The following is an 18,651-nucleotide window of genomic DNA, read 5'->3' as shown; positions in this document are numbered from 1 at the left end:
TGCTCGGCTTTGAAGTATATCGCTGGCCTGGATATCAGTTAGGGCAACTACACTAGTGCAGTCAATGAAACTCCTGTAGGTACTGACAGGTGCGGTGGCAGAGATTACAGTTCAGGGTGACTGAGAATTAATAACTGAGGAAGAATATCCAGATGTGAATTGGTTTATGTATGTCGCTCGTCTCTTGAACTTTGGCAAATTGGTAAGAGGTTATCTTAAAGCAATGCTGTGCCTGATGCTAAACCCCTGCTCTGAGGGTTGTTTGCAACTACAAGACAGACATCGGAGAACAGTAAGGACATCACTTTACTCTGCTCTTGGCATTTCATTTCAAACTGACTTTTATTTCATCTGCAGAAGAGTGAATACATATTTCTCATACATTCGATAGTCTGTGATCAATCTTGAGAGTTTTATGTTGAAATGTATATTACACTGCTATGGAACATCACTGAACCAAGATCTCAGAGAAATCTCAGTGCAGAAATGTTTGAATCTTTTATCATACTCATGCATGGTGGATTCGATCCAAGAGCACATCTTAGTTTGCTATTTCACCAAAAGACCATAAATTAAGGCCCACACTTGGCATCAGCAACTTTTATTTTGAGGTCACCAAGAATGGACTTCCATACTGAGTGTTCCAATAGGGTGACGGATGAGTACTGTAGGTCCTAGAATTCTTTTTGTTTCAAGAGTATTTATTAATCAATCAATAAATAGCTTTATTCGGTTCATAAAACGGACCATAAAAGCATAAAATACATTAAAATTGTTAATTTACAATATGAAAATTATTTAAAAGAGAGAAAATCTTATAGCGCAGAATATCCAGGTATTTCAGACATTGTCAGCAATAGACTGAGTAATTAGCAAAGGAGACTTGCATGATATCTTTAATTTTACACAAATATATAAAAGCTGGTTTATAACGGCTAAAATATCTGCTCAACAATATTGTTTTTAAAAAACGTTTTCTTGGATATATGTTTAATTTTTAAAAAATGGTGCAAAGTGCAGGGTTGATTGTTTAGTCCCCCCAACACATGGACAAATCTGTCCTCATTTTGGAAAGTGCTACCATGTGATGGGATAAACCTAACCTAAAACTTGTAAAAATGTAACAATGACGTATGTTATGTACCACCATCTTGTGTAAATGACATATAAAGTTGGACTTCACCTGTTTTAATTTCTTGGATTTTCTATGGTCCGCTTTATGATCTAAGAAAAAACTTGCTGCATCCCTTCTTTCAGTTGACATAATAGACTCTGGATCAGTGCTTAATTTGTAAAAAAAAAACACAAAAAAAAACATAAGTACCAGGACCCTCGTTAGGAGGCCACAGTAGCTTGATCTACTCATTGCTGCTGCCAATGTCATTGCCAACACAATTACTAATCATCACACTCCTACAAGTGTGCTACAAGAGTGACAATTTAGTCTATTCCATGCCCCGGAGCTATAAGAATGGCTAGGGCGGCAGTCAATAGTCAATTTTAACCTATATGGAAACTGTTGTGCTCATCTTTAAATTAGACAGACAGTGCCACCACGTGGCGTGGCAGACTCTTACAAGCCCTGTTGTTGACTGAATTGTTGGTGCCGAGCACCGGACACCACCGACTCAAATTAATCACTACTCTGTATCATCAAAACTAGATACAAGGTTAATAAGCTCTAGACTCCTTCGAATATTCGCTACCCATGGAATTCTTTGGGCATGTTTAAGATTGAGACAACCCGTGACAATATCCCTGGTACCCGAAATTTCAGGTTTAGACCAGATTGCATGCCAGAGGCACACTGGCTTTACATAGATATTGTCTTCTAGGTACGAAATGTCCAGTTCCTTATGGGTGAGAAACATTGAAACAGAGAGTGGAATAGCTAATAACCTCTTTAAAAAAGGGTTTTCTTGCACTTGTAGAACACCAATATCAGAGATACCCCATTTACCTTCTCCAGGTGCTTGAAAAAAAGGATTTACTTTTAGAGATTGTCAGCATTTCCTTTACCAGCTCATTGCCCAACTTTTCTGCAAATCTAAACACCGCCTCACAGGCCAATATACTGGGAATTTTTATCACTCTTGTAATGCCCCAACTACCAGCTGCATCAAATGGCATACCAAAATATGAAAACGTATCACTCTCTTTATATGCTCGACTTTTATTTCGTGGGGTCAAGTCTTGGGTTTCCCTGTCCACAAATCATGGAAAATTATTTATTTTAGGTTTATTCTTATATCTTTTTTTCATGGTTACAGTGAATAGGTCAATCGATCGCTGTAGACAATTTGCAGTTCTGAATAAGAGCACTGCATCATTTGCATATAGTAAAATTGGAACCTGCCTCATTCCAACTGTAGGTAACACAGAATTTCCGATTTGCGGTGTCTTATCAACTCTATTAATGCATAATGAAAGGAGAAATGGGGCCAGCACGCACCCCTGCCTTACCCCTCTCTTGAATTAATGAATATGCCATTTATAAAGCCTGCAGCTATCAGAAGACCTCCCGGGGCAGCTCACTGAAGACTGGACTGTGAGTGCCGGACAACCGAATTAGCAGCAGTGAAATAACATTTTCAACCGTTTTTTAAAAGATTTGTCAGGAGAGGCACAAATGGTCAAAGGCTTAGCATTCCAGAATTTAGGGGCCAAGTAAGAAAAGGACCGCCCCAAAGGAAGAGCGACGCACAGTAGCAACCGCAAGCAGCAACTGATTAGAGGATCTCCAAGATCTTCAGGGAGCGTAGACCTGAATTATGTTCTTCAGATAGACGGGACCTTTGTGATAGGAAGCAAGGTAAGTAAGCAGCAAACATTAATATAAAATCATTAATATAAAATGCGCTGAGTGAACGGGAGCCAATGTAAAGAATTTAAGTTGACGGAGAGGGAATCATGTCTGGAAATGTTTAACAGGAGCCGAGCGGAAGCATTCTGGATCAACTGAAAGCACTGCAGGAGATAGATTCAGGAAGGTCAGGAAACACACTATTTGCATAATCAAGGTGAGAAATGATCAAAAAGTGTACAATAGTTTTTCTAGTGAATTCATGTAGCAATCTCCGAAAACATTTCAAGGTTTTTAAAATTGAGAATTAGATACCAGGTAGAGCCTTCACCTGCGGTGCAAAAGAAAGATTTCTATCAAATCTGACCCACAGTTTCCTGGCCTGTTCCATGGGAAGGGTGGGGCCACGTTCTGCAAGCCACTGAGCTATAGACCAGAGGGAGGGGGGATAATGGAAAAGCATAACTTAAGTTTTGACGCAATAATCTTTAAACAGTTATGCGTCATCCAGTTTGCCACTCCCTCCAGGCAAGATTGTAAAGAGTATTGTAAGTTGCTATTGGCTTTAGACATCAGTAGCTGGGTGTCATCTGCACATGACACAACCTTAAATCCTAGAGGCTGAATAATTTCAGCAAGGGTAGTCATATAAACATTGAAAAGTATGGGACTCAAGGAAGAAACTTGTGGGACGCCATGAGTCAATGGCTTCAAACTGGACAAAAAGGAGGAAGAGAGACCAATTGAAGTCTCACCTTGAAAGTCTCCTCATCTTGAAAGGCTCTGTGCATTCCCCGTTTGGTCCATTGCAGATTCTGGCTGTTGTCCTTCCGTAAACCCTGCCCAGTATTGAGATTATCTCCATTGAAGACCCAGAGATTTCATAATCTCTCATAATTTAAACATGATTGACAATATCAAAAGCACTGCTCAGACCCATAAAACGTGCAAATAGCCCGGCTTCACCTTGGTATATTTGCCAATGAGTAGTTTCAGGTTTATACACTGTTCCACAATAATGATACTCCTACTGAACCCATACTGCACATTGGTAAGGCTAAAGTTCTCTTTCAACCACTTTCCAACTTACCCAAAATAATTCTACAGAGTACTTTCACAGATGAATCCAGGAGGGAAATTAGTCTGTAGCATTTAGGATCACTCCTATTACCCTTTTTAGGTCTCGCCTAGGCAGCGCTTGCGCTCTCTCTTCGACACATGCTGTGTTCAGGATATGAGCTTGAACCCCCTCCCATTTTTTCTAAGCTGTTCCCATCCTTTCTTTTGGCTTTTACTCTCCTTGGGCTTTTCATTAGTGAAATAGCTCACTAGTCCCTCCTTTTTACATTTGGTAACCTCCCATTGTGACTGGCCCTGTTACATTGGCTCTTAGGCTGCATATTATTTTATAGCTTGTAAGCACTATCTTTCTTTAGCTGTCCTCAAGCAGCGCTGGTGCTCAGCTGTCCTCTAGCAGCCCTCGCCGTGCTCCTTTATTTATGCATTAACGGGGCCCGTATGCTTATTTTTTTCTTGGCTTGCAAACAAAGGAAACCCCTCCCACCTCTGACATAGTATTGTGCAGCTCTCACCGTGCTCCTTTATATATTTATTAATGGCGCCTGTATACTTATTTTTTTCTTGGCTTGCCTCCAAAGGACACCCCTGCCACCACTGACAGAACATAGAGCAGCTCTCACCATGAGCCTTTATTTATTTATTAAAGGCTCCCGTATGCTGAATTTTTTCTTCACTTGCCTTTAACATTACTGCACTGCAAAAAAAAAAAAGTTAAAAACATTACAATGCCAATAGGTCGAACTTTCACAAATGCTAGACCAATTGCATTGCAAATGCTTGTTGAAAATTGGCACAGTGATTGATTCTGTCCAGGCTATCGGGAATTACTGTTTTAAAAGCCGCATTTCAAAATAACAAAATAATAAAAATTAGCCCATAATGTCCAGTACAACTATCTGGGGAGTTCACTACAACGAGTTGGGTGTGTCTATTTTCTCTGAAGAAAGGTAGATTAACAGTTTTCCAGAATAAAATCTATAGCGGAGGATGCACCTCTTCCTATAAATGTGGGTGTAAAAGATGCTCCACTTGTCTGGGTGTCATTAGCAAATCTCGTATCATATTTACATAATGCACAATTCAAGACTTTCACATATTCATTATGCACAAAATGGCTTTGGCCCTGTCCCTGTACATCTAGGACTCCACAGACTTCCTCTGGTGGGAAGGTACAAAGTGTAGTATTATTCCTTTCTATGCCGAAGACGTAAGAATTGCGTCCTCGGCTGTGTTGCTGGTGTGCCGAGGACGTAACCGTTAACGTCTTCTACACACCACCCAGAAATCCCTCTGCTGCAAACAGCAGAGAGATTTCTTTTAAATTGTTTTGCTTAGGTAGCTGGGGAAGAGCTTCCGCAACCTCCAGAGACAATTTTTTGTATCCCTCATGGGAACTGTCCAGCCTGAACTGCCAACCCACGTCTTCCCTGGACCGGAAACAAGCATCCTGGGACCGGTTTCGGGGTAACACCCCTCAACAGCCAGGCTAACTTTAATTTCAGTGGCAAAGTGATCAAGGGACCTACGTTTAGGCATACTCTGCCAACTTAGGGTGAACAAAGCAAACACAAGAAGATAACGGATAGAGCGAAAACTTTTCAGACACTCAACCCCAGTTACAGATCTAGGTTGATCTGTGTCTGGGGGTGAGTGGTTGAAAAGTTTTAGCACTCGTCTTCTTGTGTTTGCTATATTCACCCTAAATAGCCAAGTGTATGCCCGGTATGCCCAGACGTGGGTCCCTTTCTTGCTGTGCCACTTGATTCAGCTAGCCTGGCTGAAGTGGCGTGAAACCCCGAAACCGGTCCTAGGACGCTTGTTTCGGGTCCAGGGAGGACCTGGCTTGGCATTTCAGGCTGGGCTGTTCCCATGAGGAAAAGGGTCAAGACTGATTTGCATATTGCTGGCTACAAACTGGGGTGGCATAGTGGGCAAAAGAACGATGGATTAAACCCAGATCTGTGACTGAGGGTGAGTGTTTGGAAAGTTTCAGCACTCCGTCCATCATCTTGTCGTGTTTGGCGGTGTCCGTAGACTGTCGCTTGGCTGGTGGTGTGCGTGGGTGGGGCTTGGCTGGCCGTGTGCGTTGATGATGTTTGGCTGGCAGTGTGGCTTGCATGATTCCCCCAGCGTTTTATTACCCAAAATCTCTTGCAAACCTAATATTTAGCTAAAAAGTCACACTTTCCTCACATTTCTATGTGGAATAGCTGTGGAATCACTGTGCCGGCACAAATTTCCCACCATTCACCGTTCCCCGCGGTCTCCTGATGAAAATGATACCTCACTTGTGTGGGTGCCCAAAGCAGAGAACCTAAAAACGTATAAAATGAAAAACTGAGGGGGTACCAAAGTGGGTCCAAAAGGGCAGTTTTTAGTCTAACTGCTTTAGCCACCCACACAAGTGAAGTATCATTTTTACAGGGAGACTGAGAGGAATGCTGGGTGGTGGGAAATGTGTGCCGGCACGGTGATCTCACAACCTTCCCACACACAGAAATGTGAGGAAAATGTGACTTTTTAAGCTAAATGTAAGATTTGCTGGGGATTCTGGGTAAGAAAACATTGGGGGATCCATGCAAGCCATACATCCCTGGAGTCCCCTGAGTGTCTATTTTTCAGAAATGTCTGGGTTTTTGTAGGTTTCCCGAGATGGCCGCAGAGCCCGGGACCAAAAACGCAGGTAAACCCCTAGCAAAACCAGGTTGTTTTGTGATCAATCATTTTGATTCCTCCACAATATGTTTTAGGCCCTTCGCTGTCACGGGCACTTGGCCCACCCATACAAGTGAGGTAGCATTTTTATCGGTAGACCTTGGGGAACGCTGGATGCTAGGAAATTTGTGCCGGCGTTCTGATCCCACAACTTTCCCACTCAAAAATGTGAGGAAAATGTAATTAGTTTTGCTAAATTTGAGCTGTGCCGGGTTTTCTGGGTAAGAAAACGTTGGGGGATCCACCCAAGCCATACCTTCCTGGACTCCCCTGGGTGTCTAGTTTTCAGAAATATCTGGGTTTCGTGGGTTTCCTGTGACGTGGCACCTCATTTGCTAATGAGGTTACTGTCAGAACCTTCAGAGAGCTCTCGTCTGAGAGAGTTCTGTGGTTTGGCAGCTGCTGCGCCATAGTCGTTGGCTGGGGTGTACCTGAATAAATGCCTTGACCCACACTACAATATGGCGACGCCGGACGGGATGTGTGTTCATGCTGTCGTGGTCTCCGTGGTACACCTCAACAAGGCAGGCTGCTGGCGTGGAATACTGAGGTTGTTTGCTGCTGACAGTTAAGAAATGAGTGAACTGCACCGTAAATAAGCTTTTCAATAACAAAATACCTGTGTACCTTGAGGAATCATTCATCTATAACTTGATGTTTCAAACAGTCAAGTGCGTGAACAAAATATTTAACAATCAGGGAATTTCTCATGAATTTGTATTTTATACTTTGTATATATTTGATTCAATCAATTTTTATCAAAAAACGAGAAATAAATACATTTATTATATCATGTATGGCAACAAATATACTACTGACTCAGTATATATAATACACAGTGTAGCAAACACCTTTTGTTTTGAACAAACGTATGGGCAGTACATAAAATCAACCATACATTGAAATTAATCAGTTATTTACAATAATTTCATTGTGCATCAGCAAACATAAATGAAGACAAAAAGGTGTTATATCGTCGACGTTTCGGTCTCTTTAACGGTCTACAAGATCCACAAGACCATCTTCAGGGCGGTAACATTGCACCATGAATCTGATACAATAAAAACATTCATATTCAACATGTGGAAAAACCCTGAGTTCAACAGAATCGTCTGCTCATAACTCAATTTGATAATAGAATTAAATTCACCCTATGTGCAAAAAACAAGCAGAAAAGTGCCTAACTAAAAACCACACCAAACTACAATTGTCCATGTGTGTGGACGTGCAAAACCGCTACTCATCACAACGTACCACTAATCATAAAAATCGGTCAGTGATTGGTAGTGACCAAAACCACACCACCATATAACAGGAGATCTTACTTGATGGAAAAACACCCAGATATCTCTCAATGGTCTGGAACCTACAATCGACAACAAGCCTGTAAAAACACAAGACTAATCATCAAGATACATGCAAGAGCTGTACCATAAACGGGGACCTCCTCTTACCTTTAACTTAAATTGTCTCCAAATCTAAATACCAAAAACATGTCATTGTAGACTATGACACATTTATTAATGCACACATGATTCACCATCATTTTCACCTTAAAAACGCAGTACTTACCGATCAGCAGTATGCGTGAATCAGAAGGTTTGGCCTGAAACATAAAATGCCAAAGTACAGTTTACAACTACACTCAGAAGAGACTCTTGGGATATAAGTCTTCAAACACAGACATTCACAAGCGCTGACTTATAGAGAGGTCCGGCTTGGAACACGAGGAGAGGTTGGTTCAGGAACCAGTACACTCCGGGGTTCCGCCAAACCAGGAACAATTACTACGAATGGTAAATTCAACCAATGATGAAAATATACCAGCAATGGCCAATCAAACTAATCCAACTATGGAAATAGTGCCTTTTTTTAATTTGTCTACACATGAACTAAGCTCAAAAGAGATTGAGCTCTTGAGCAATGTTTTATCTTTTTTTCCAAGCAATAGAAACAACTCAATCAATCAATCAAAACAAGCTTTATTCGATTTTAAACATTAAAATCATAAAAGCAGGCATATAAAAAAGTATTTCAGTGTATATCTAAAATTTATCAAAACACATAGAATAAATACAAGTTCCTAAAAATTCAAAAGAATTCATTTAAACACTCTATAGTTTCTATTACATCCAAAGAGCGAAATTTGTGTTACTATACATACTATATCCCATCTCCTACTGATTCCTTCTACTATATATTTCACATCTTACGATTTAAGTGCTTAAACATTTCCTAGTCCTGAGTACACTTTTTTAAAAACCCACCATGGAACCAATACAGTAACAATTTCCCAACATCTGTAAACACAAAAAGGCAGGGCGACATTGTCTCCATCCTCCCTGTTTTAGTAGGGGTATTATCCATCTTCGCCTTTCATTGCTATAAAATTTACAGAATAAAATTACATGTATTGTTGTTTGTGAGGAAATGGTGTCACAAGGACATCGGCAGAGTTCCCTTGACCAATTGTTAATAAAAAATTGTTTTGCAGCGAAGGATTCGGCTAGGGTAGGGTGGCGAAGCGAAGTTTCCTTAGGTTTAATCGCATCTTTCACAGATTTGGCTGCTAATACAATTTTCCGACCAGCATCAGAAGGATCTTTACTACCGGCGGCCACAATGCCGCCGCTATTGCCCTGTTGATCATTCAGTTTCTTCGTAAGTGTCCTGCGCACCGTCCCGGTGGTCCGTTGCCCTGGATTCACAGCTGGGGTATCCTTGCTTGGTTCTTTAGCCTCTCCTGGATCCTTCTGATCCTTTAGATGCTTCGGGCCTCTCGGCGCCATCATGTGCCCAGCTCTCTGTCGCTGTACCAGCCCCGCTATTCGTGCGAGGCTATGCTGGACCCTCACCACAAGCGAGATTACAGGGTACAATAACCACCGCCTCGAGGCACGATCTAGTCGCCACACTACCGAGGTGAGATTCTGTAGAGTAGGGAACGCCAACATTCTCTTTAGCTCGCCATCGTAAATCAGAGAGGAGGAAGAGAGATCTGCGACTGAGTGCTATGGCCTGTCAGCGGCCATCTTGCCTTCTCCGCAGCTATTAAACTCTCAAGGAGAGCATATAAAGACGCCCAGAGCCAAGCAAAGGTAGACTGGGACGAGGTCAGATGGCAAGACCTCAAAAACGCGAGCTTAGCAAGGGACACCATACTTTTCTGGACCTTGATCAGACGGACAAGTAAGGGTGAAACAGATCACCTTGCTAATCATATACCGTCGCAGTCTTGGTTTGATCACTTCAGTACACTGTATTCTGGGCCCTGCGTTGCAGGCGTGGATGGATATCATGGTCTTTTTTTAAACCACTCTGAGGACCCTGACAGCGACACTTTTACCCTGGAGGAAGTTTTATCTGCCATAAACAGGCTAGTGACCGCAAAGGCTCCAGGCCCAGATGGTCTCCCTGGAGACCTCTTTTTGGCTGATCAGGATAAATGGGCCGAATACGTCTTCCTCCTTATCAACTCTATTGTAAGAGGATGCCCAGTCCCAGAGTCATGGAAGGGTGCGGAGGTTGTTCCAATCTTTAAGAAGGGGGATAGAGAGGAACCCTCGAATTACAGACCGATTAGTTTTATTGACAGGATGCAGAAGTTAGTTGGCAGCGTCATTTTACAAAGAATTCAATCCTGGGCTGAGGAGAAGGACATTCTCTCCCACTTCCAGGCAGGGTTTCGGGCCAACACTGGCACGATGGACCAGGTCTTTAGATTGATTTTGTTATATTGGAAGGTGGTAGTATTAGGCAAAGGCAGCCTCTATCTCGCTTTTATCGACCTAAAGACTGCCTTTGACCTGGTTCCCAGGAACAGGTTGTGGGAAACACTGCAAGGCCTGGGCATGCCTCCAATGATCCTTAACCTCTTAGTGAGGCTCCACGAGGGCAACTATGCCCAGGTACGATGGGGTTCCCAGGGGCAACTCACTGAAAAGATCGGAGTAAACAGGGGAGTTCGCCAGTTCTCTTTGTATATGAATGGGGTGGTTAGCTTTTTACAAGATGTACCGACTGATGGCCCGGGCCTCGCTGGTAGCAAGGTGCCCACGCTCCTGTTTGCTGACGGCACACTGCTGATTTCCAAGACCGCGTTAGGACTGCAAAAACTCCTGAACAGGTTTCAAACCTTTTGCGATAAGCATGGGCTTGTAATTAATACATCGAAAACAAAATTCATGACCTGCAAGCCCAACAAATCGTTCCGGAACAATATCTTATTAGATGGGTCCTACCTAGCGAGAGTCACCATGTTTGATTACCTGGGAATACGGCTCTCAGACAATATGCTTTGGAGACCCCACCTTCATAAAATGCTCCTGAATCACAAATGTGCTGCCAGGACACTGAGTAGAGAACATCGTTCCTCAATTACGAGACCTGTGGCCCCGGCGCTCATTGTGTGTGGAGCAAAGGCAGTGAGCTTGGCAATGCACGGTGCCGAGCTTTGGGGTTTTGACAATCTGGACGAAATCAGCAGATCAGAACATAAGTTCCTTAGGGAACTGACCATGTTGCCCCAGGGTACTCCTTTAACCCCACTGTTATATGACCTCGGTAGACGTCACTTTAAGGACCTGGCAAAACTTCGCCCGTTGCTCTATTGGGCCCGCCTTAGGAACACCCTGGAGCTTTCTAATAATGCGGAAGCCTTTGCTGAATGTTTGGATGTTAACAAGGGCATCAAATGGATCTCTAACCTTAGGGGCCCTAATGACAACACTTGGCCTTAAGGACTTATGGGATGCCCAAACCCCACCGAGCAAAATTGATCTCAAACGGATCTATTGGAACTGGGTAGATGCTAGAGATCTTAGCAACCCTAATATGGGCAGACTTACTGAAGATATTTTTCAGTTTAAACACACACGCGGACTCGAACCTTACTTGGACGTAGTCCAGGTCCCTAGAGAAAGGGCACTATATAGGCAATTCAGGTTTTGTACTCTTCCAGTCCGGGCATTCACTGCAAAGTGGTGCCCCCCATATCAAACGACTGAAGAGTGCCCATCTTGTGGGTCCATAGAGGAGAGTGTCGCACATTTGATGTTTGTCTGCCCAGGGTATGCCATAGTAAGGTCCAGGTGGCTTGTGTTCATCTGTAAACAACTAGGCACCCTGGACAACCAAGTAGCTTTGCGTATATTAAAATCGGATCCAAGAACACTTTTAGTTTGTGGAACCGCAACATTTCTGGGTTGTGCCTGGAAAATCAGATACAAGGCCTTACAAAGCTTAGCCTGTCTAAGATCCTGATTTCCTCCTGGTATGAAAAGTAGTATGAAGGGTTAATCTACTGGTGTTTTAAATCCTCAGACTTATGGATTAATATGAAATATTTGTTCTTATGTTTTAATCTTTTTAATCCATTATTGTAGCTTGCAATGAGATGTTTTTAGGAGTGAACAGCTATGTTTCGAATGTTATTGTGTTCTTAACACATTTAGCCCATATCTTTTTGGTATTGATGTAGTGTTTTATGCTTTTATGAAATTTATATTGAAATAAAGCTATACTGAAATACTTCCTGTATTCATAAATAAATTTGAATAAACATCATGTTGCGCGCCCTGTTCACTTACTCCTTGTAATCCATTTACTGGCCGGGGAATAGTTTTTAAAACGCCCTTCTCTGGATGTGTGTGCGCACCCAATGGCTTCTGAATTTCTACACCCCTTTCTTGCGTGGCCTTATTCTGGGCTGCTAGGACTTTCTCTAGACCTACTTCAATTCTATCCAATCTGCCCGCGGATTATTAATGATTTGAATAACAAACTCCTTTAAGTCTGTAATAACCAAAGGCAGATTAGCTAGTTCACATATAGACTAATTACAGGTGTTTTTCTTCCGCGGGGCACTTACAATTCCTACTTCCCTCTGCGTTTTATTTTTTACACCCTGCATCTTCCCCTGCAATTTCCCCTGTAACTTTCTTGGGTGGGTCTTAGTTAATCTGGGGCTAGAAGTAGGAGTCGGATGAATTGTAACTATACCTTCTACAGTATTGTTAGGTATCCTTGAATTTGGCAATATACAGGTTTTTTTGGGGGGAGGTAGATGATCCTTTTCTAATTCCCCAAGAGAGATGTCGTCGGAAATATCCTGAATACACCCATTATTCCGCTGCTCAAGGGGAATATCGTCAGGGAGATCTTTCCCAACCACCTCTGCGTCCCTTGGAATAATACTATCTGTTATTTTTTGTGATCGTAATAATGAATCCACCATATCAATATTTAATGTTTCCTCCACGGAGATTATCTGTCTTTCAATATCTCCGACTGCCCCTGTTAAATAGTTCAACAAAGTCATGTTGATCTTCCTAGGCTTACTTGGTGTTTTCGATGTATGGCTTGCCGCCTGCTTCATTTTCCCCATAGTATTGGTCAATTAGTTACCTACTATAACTGTAGGACTACAACTCAGTGTCCTCGAGAAAAAGGGTCAGCCGATACACAAACTATACACTAGCTGTACCCCACAAAATGTAAAGTGCAATGTGCTTTTTCCTATAGTATTATCAAAGTCCGGGAGGGAAAAGTTCAAATACTGTCACTAGATTGCAGTTATCATCAGATTATTAATTAATAATGGAAATTTCACAGACTGTACAATTACTACTACAAAATTAAGAGAATAAAACAAGCAAAGTGCAAAAATACACAATCCAAATATACGAGCGGCAGAGGTCTTTAAGGTGCAAATTACAAGTTATTTAAAGTCGCCGATGAGTGTCAAAATTCACAACCTACGACCAGTTACAAATAGTGGAGCGCTCCAGTTGGTCGGTCACAATACCTTTCACAAGGCAGAATCCTAGATGTTAGAGTAATGGCCCTGTCCTGCCTCTTCCTGGCAAGGACGGGCCCGCCCTTTGCCCGCGCGCGTCCCGCGCTGCAGTGTGCCTGTGAGCCTATTAATGCGGCTCCTGGCGCTCAGCGTGACGTCCCCAGCAGGTGCCTCCCCAAGGCCTGCTGGGAGATGTAGTTCGAGTGCCTGGCTTGATGCAAGAAAGCCGTTCCCCTCACGGCTGCTGGTAGAGGGCTGTTGGTAGAAGGCGGTCTCCACCGGGGGTCAAGAAGAATAGGTCGTACCCCTCACGGCAAGTCTCCACTGTAAAGTAGGGTTCAGCTTTGTTTCAAATAAATGCTCACGGAGCTGGATGGTCCTCAGTATTGAGACTGCTTTAAGACATATTGAAAGACTTAAAAGTGAGATTGCAGTATTGGAAAAACAAATACTAGAGGATCCTGCAACAACAGATGCTCGTGAGTTTCTTAAGAAATTGGAAGCAACAATAGCTGAAGAAACATTCTTAAAAAGACCGAAAAGCTTCAAAAAGATATTAAAAATTATAGTAGGGAACGCACTTATCCGTATTTAAAGAAAGATTTTTTTCAACAGAATCCTAATCAGACTAATTGGGTCCCAAAACATTCTACTTTTTCTGACACATCATCTTCAAGCTCTGATGAAAATACCAGCCGATGTAGTACTCCAAACTACAGATTTGGAAGAGGGCATAATCCTTTTTTATCGAGAGGCCAACTACCACAGAGAGGTCGGGATCGCAACACGAGGAGATTTTGGTTTAGGAACCAGTACATTCCGGGGTTCCGCCAAACCAGGAACAATTACTACGAATGGTAAATTCAAACATTGATGAAAATATACCAGCAATGGCCAATCAGACTAATCCAACTATGGAAATAGTGCCTATTTTTAATTTGTCTACACATGAACTAAGCTCAAAAGAGATTGAGCTCTTGAGCAATGGTTTATCTTTTGTTCCAACCAATAGAAACGACTCATTTACCACCCAAGTTGAAATGTATAAATTCTTCAGAACACTACGGTTGAAATATTTTTTCACTAAGACTCCTTTGACTACACAGAACAACATTACTGGTTTACAATGTTCTTCTACATTCTTTCCAGCAACTAACCTTATGCCCAAGGAACTTATTGCTTTTGAAAATGTTGTTTTAACTGAGGTAGAACAAATGTTCCAAGAAAGAAAATACATTAAATAAAAAATTTCTAAGGACCAACATCTGACCTTGAGAGCCCTTGCCAGTCGGGATGATATAATTGTTAAACCGACTGACACAGGTGGTAGCATCATCAAACAGGATAAGACCGATTATGATGCAGAAGTACTAAGACAACTTAATAATCCATTACATTATGTAAAATTATCGAGAGATCCTACTGATAAGATCAGGAAAGAAATTGCAAATCTTACTTTTCAAGGTCGTGAAGGTCTTTGGCTTAGCCAGAAGGAATTCGAATGCTTAAACAAAAAAAATTACTCTATCCCAGCGTTCTATATGCTACCAAAAATCCATAAGGATAGTACACACCCCCCTGGCAGGCCCATTGTTGCTGGTTGCCAATCTATTCTACATCCATTGGCTGAGTATACTGATTTTTTCATAAAACCCTTTGTTCCCCTTACACGATATTAAACTAGGGATAGTTCAGATGTTATAACACAATTGGGAGGTCAACCATATGATACACAAACAGATATACTTGTGACCATGGATATGGAAAGCTTGTATACAAGCATACCCCAAGCAGAAGCTCTCAAAGTCATTAGAGATGTTTTGGACGAGAGACCTTGTCCACACCAGGTCCCTACTGATTTTATTGTGGATTGTGCTTAAATTGCTCTAGAACAAAACTATTTTATGTATGTATAGTGAGTTCTATGGCCAAGTGAAAGGCGTAGCTATGGGCGCAATTTTTGCACCAGACATAGCGAATCGGTTTGTTGCCTCTTTTGAAGATAAAGTGATTTACAATAATAATCCCTTTCATTCCCATATAAAGAAATATCTGAGATACATTGATGATGCATGTTTAATATGGGAAGGTACTTTAACTAAACTACATGAGTTTCATTCTTGGCTGAATGAGCAGGATCCAAAGGAAATGATGGACGGAGTGTTGAACATTGCAAGCACTCACCCCCAGTCACCTGATCTGGGTTTAATCCATCACCGTTCTTTAGCCCACTCTGCCACCCCAGTTCAGACATGGCCATGTGCAAATCAGTCTGACCCTGTGCCTCATGGGAACAGTCCAGCCCGAACTGCCAAGCCATGTCTTCCCTGGACCGGAAACAAGCTTCCTAGGACCCGTTTCTGGCATTTCAGCCGTCTTCAGCCAGGCTTGCTTGAATCCAGTGGCAAAGTGAGCAAGGGACTCACGTCTGAGCATACCCTGCCAACTTATGGCGAACAAAGCAAAAACCAAAGGAAATGATGGACGGAGTGTTGAACAATGCAAGCACTCACCCCCAGTCAACTGATCTGGGTTTAATCCATCACCGTTCTTTAGCCCACTCTGCCACCCCAGTTCAGACATGACCATATGCAAATCAGTCTGACCCTGTGCCTCATGGGAACAGTCCAGCCCGAACTGCCAAGCCATGTCTTCCCTGGACCGGAAACAAGCTTCCTAGGACCGGTTTCTGGCATTTCAGCCGTCTTCAGCCAGGCTTGCTTGAATCCAGTGGCAAAGGGAGCAAGGGACTCACGTCTGAGCATACCCTGCCAACTTATGGCGAACAAAGCAAAAACCAAATGAAATGATGGACGGAGTGTTGAACATTGCAAGCATTCACCCCCAGTCAACTGATCTGTGTTTAATCCATCACCGTTCTTTAGCCCACTCTGCCACCCCAGTTCAGACATGACCATATGCAAATCAGTCTGACCCTGTGCCTCATGGGAACAGTCCAGCCCGAACTGCCAAGCCATGTCTTCCCTGGACCGGAAACAAGCTTCCTAGGACCGGTTTCTGGCATTTCAGCCGTCTTCAGCCAGGCTTGCTTGAATCCAGTGGCAAAGTGAGCAAGGGACTCACGTCTGAGCATACCCTGCCATATGGCGAACAAAGCAAAAAACAAAGGAAATGATGGACGGAGTGATGAGCAGGATACCAATCTGCAATTTACAATTTAATGTAATAAACGATCAATCACTTTCCTAGATTTAACTATTTGGAATGATGAGTGTCGGTTATCTGTGAGCCTCTATACAAAACCTACAGCGAGAAATATGCTGTTGAAATACACGAGCCATCATCCGCGCAATTTGCGCGATAATCTCCCTTTTGGGCAGTTTTTGCAGATTAAACGCAACTGTACCAGAAGGGAGGATTAATTTTAAAGAGGCTAAAGTTTTACAATCTAAATTTGTGATGAGAAACTACCCTCACAGATTAGTGAAACACTCGATGAAACGGGCTTGGTATTATGATCGACAGGCCTTATTACAAGTGAAAAATCACCAGGAAAGGGAATCCGATTAGATCACCTGTGTCATAATGTTTGGAACTGAGTCCGATATAATAAAAAAAATTGCGTTAAAAAACTGGCACCTTATACAAAAAATGGAACCACAATTAAAGCAACCTCAGTTTGCTTTTAAAAGGGCCAGAAATTTAAGAGATCATTTGGTGAAAGCATACAATGAACCTGCTCCTGTAACTTTACAAAATGTGTGGGGTTTATTGCCTGTAGTGGGCCATTATCCTTGTGGACATTGTGTAGCCTGTGCAACCACAATGGTGGTAAAATCGTGTATTCTAAATGAAAACAAATGGATTTTTCGACACCATTCCAATTGTCTGTCCAGGAATGTCATTTACTGCATACAATGCCCATGTTCCTTATTCTATATTGGGAAAACAAAACAAGAGGTGAAGAAACGAATTATGCAGCACCAATCGCGCATTCGTTGTAGAATTACAACTGCACTATTGGTTGAGCATTATTTAAATAACTCACATACTCCCTCAGACATGGAATGGTTTGTGCTTGAGATTGTTAAGAGTTCAAAGAGACGGCAGAATGTCGATCGTCTGCTCACACTCAAGGAGAACAGATGGATTTGGTCAGCCAAAACTGTGGAAAATGGATTGAATTAGTTTGTTGAATGGCACACATTGGCAACTTTGTAGAATCTTAGTTGGGGATCTGTATCTGGTAATATAACCCTCATATTACCATCTGAATTTAGTGTTCTATATAGGATACTATACATATATACATATTGAGGTTTCCACTGAACTTGTATAGTGATCTTATGACTATGATCTGTAGTACATTAATGATGTATAACACAGTTATTGACATCTGTTGTCCCTTGTTTTACTACTTCTGGACTTGACAATCGGGCATTGCCTTTGTGAGGTGTGTATTTCTGATTTCTGATGTATTTTTTATCTATTTTGATCTATTGGCATTACTTGGATTGAGAGGATTTATTCAACACACCCAATATGGCAGACACGTTTTCTGATCTGATTTAAAGCGGCGGTTATAGGTCTACTTGGATGCAGCGCTTGCACTGTATTCATTGACATCTACTGTGTCCATGTGTTCCCTGGTTTTACCACTGCTGGGCTTTACAATGGGACATTGCTATTGCTTTTGTTAGGTGTGTATTTTTGATTTATTTTTTGATCTATTTTTGATCTATTCGCGTTGTAATCTTACTTGGATTGAGAGGATGGATTTAATACACCCAAATAATAGCGACACGTTCTTTGATGTTTTTTGACGTTTTTTGGCGTGAGATGAAGTGGAGGTTATAGGTCAACTTGGAAACAGCGCCCGCACTCGGTCTGTTAGTCGAGTGGAGAACGGATTGATTCCGGCTCTTTAACAAGTAAGTCGGCGCTTGTGAATGTCTGTGTTTGAAGACTTATATCCCAAGAGTCTCTTCTGAGTGTAGTTGTAAACTGTATTTTGGCATTTTATGTTTCAGGCCAAACCTTCTGATTCACGCGTACGGCTGATCGGTAAGTACTGCGTTTTTAAGGTGAAAATGATGGTGAATCATGTGTGCATTAATAAATATGTCATAGTCTACAATGACATGTTTTTGGTATTTAGATTTAGACACAATTTAAGTTAAAGGTAAGAGGAGGTCCCCGTTTATGGTATAGCTCTTGTATGTACCTTGATGATTAGTCTTGTGTTTTTACGGGCTTGTTGTCGATTGTAGGTTCCAGACCATCGAGAGATATCTGG

The 18,651-nt window shown here is 42.1% G+C and overlaps 1 protein-coding gene across 9 annotated transcripts in view; it reads left to right on the top strand.

Annotated features, from left to right (window-relative positions):
* PPP3CB (protein phosphatase 3 catalytic subunit beta) overlaps window positions 1-18,651 on the top strand; it is a 926,247-nt gene that overhangs the window by 162,035 nt on the left and 745,561 nt on the right. The gene's annotated exons all lie outside the window — the stretch shown is intronic.

This window comes from Triturus cristatus, chromosome 1_2, assembly GCF_964204655.1.
Source record: "Triturus cristatus chromosome 1_2, aTriCri1.1, whole genome shotgun sequence".
NCBI lineage: Eukaryota > Metazoa > Chordata > Amphibia > Caudata > Salamandridae > Triturus > Triturus cristatus.
The sequence above is the reverse complement of the archived record's forward strand: the minus strand, read 5'-3'. Positions and strand labels throughout refer to the sequence as shown.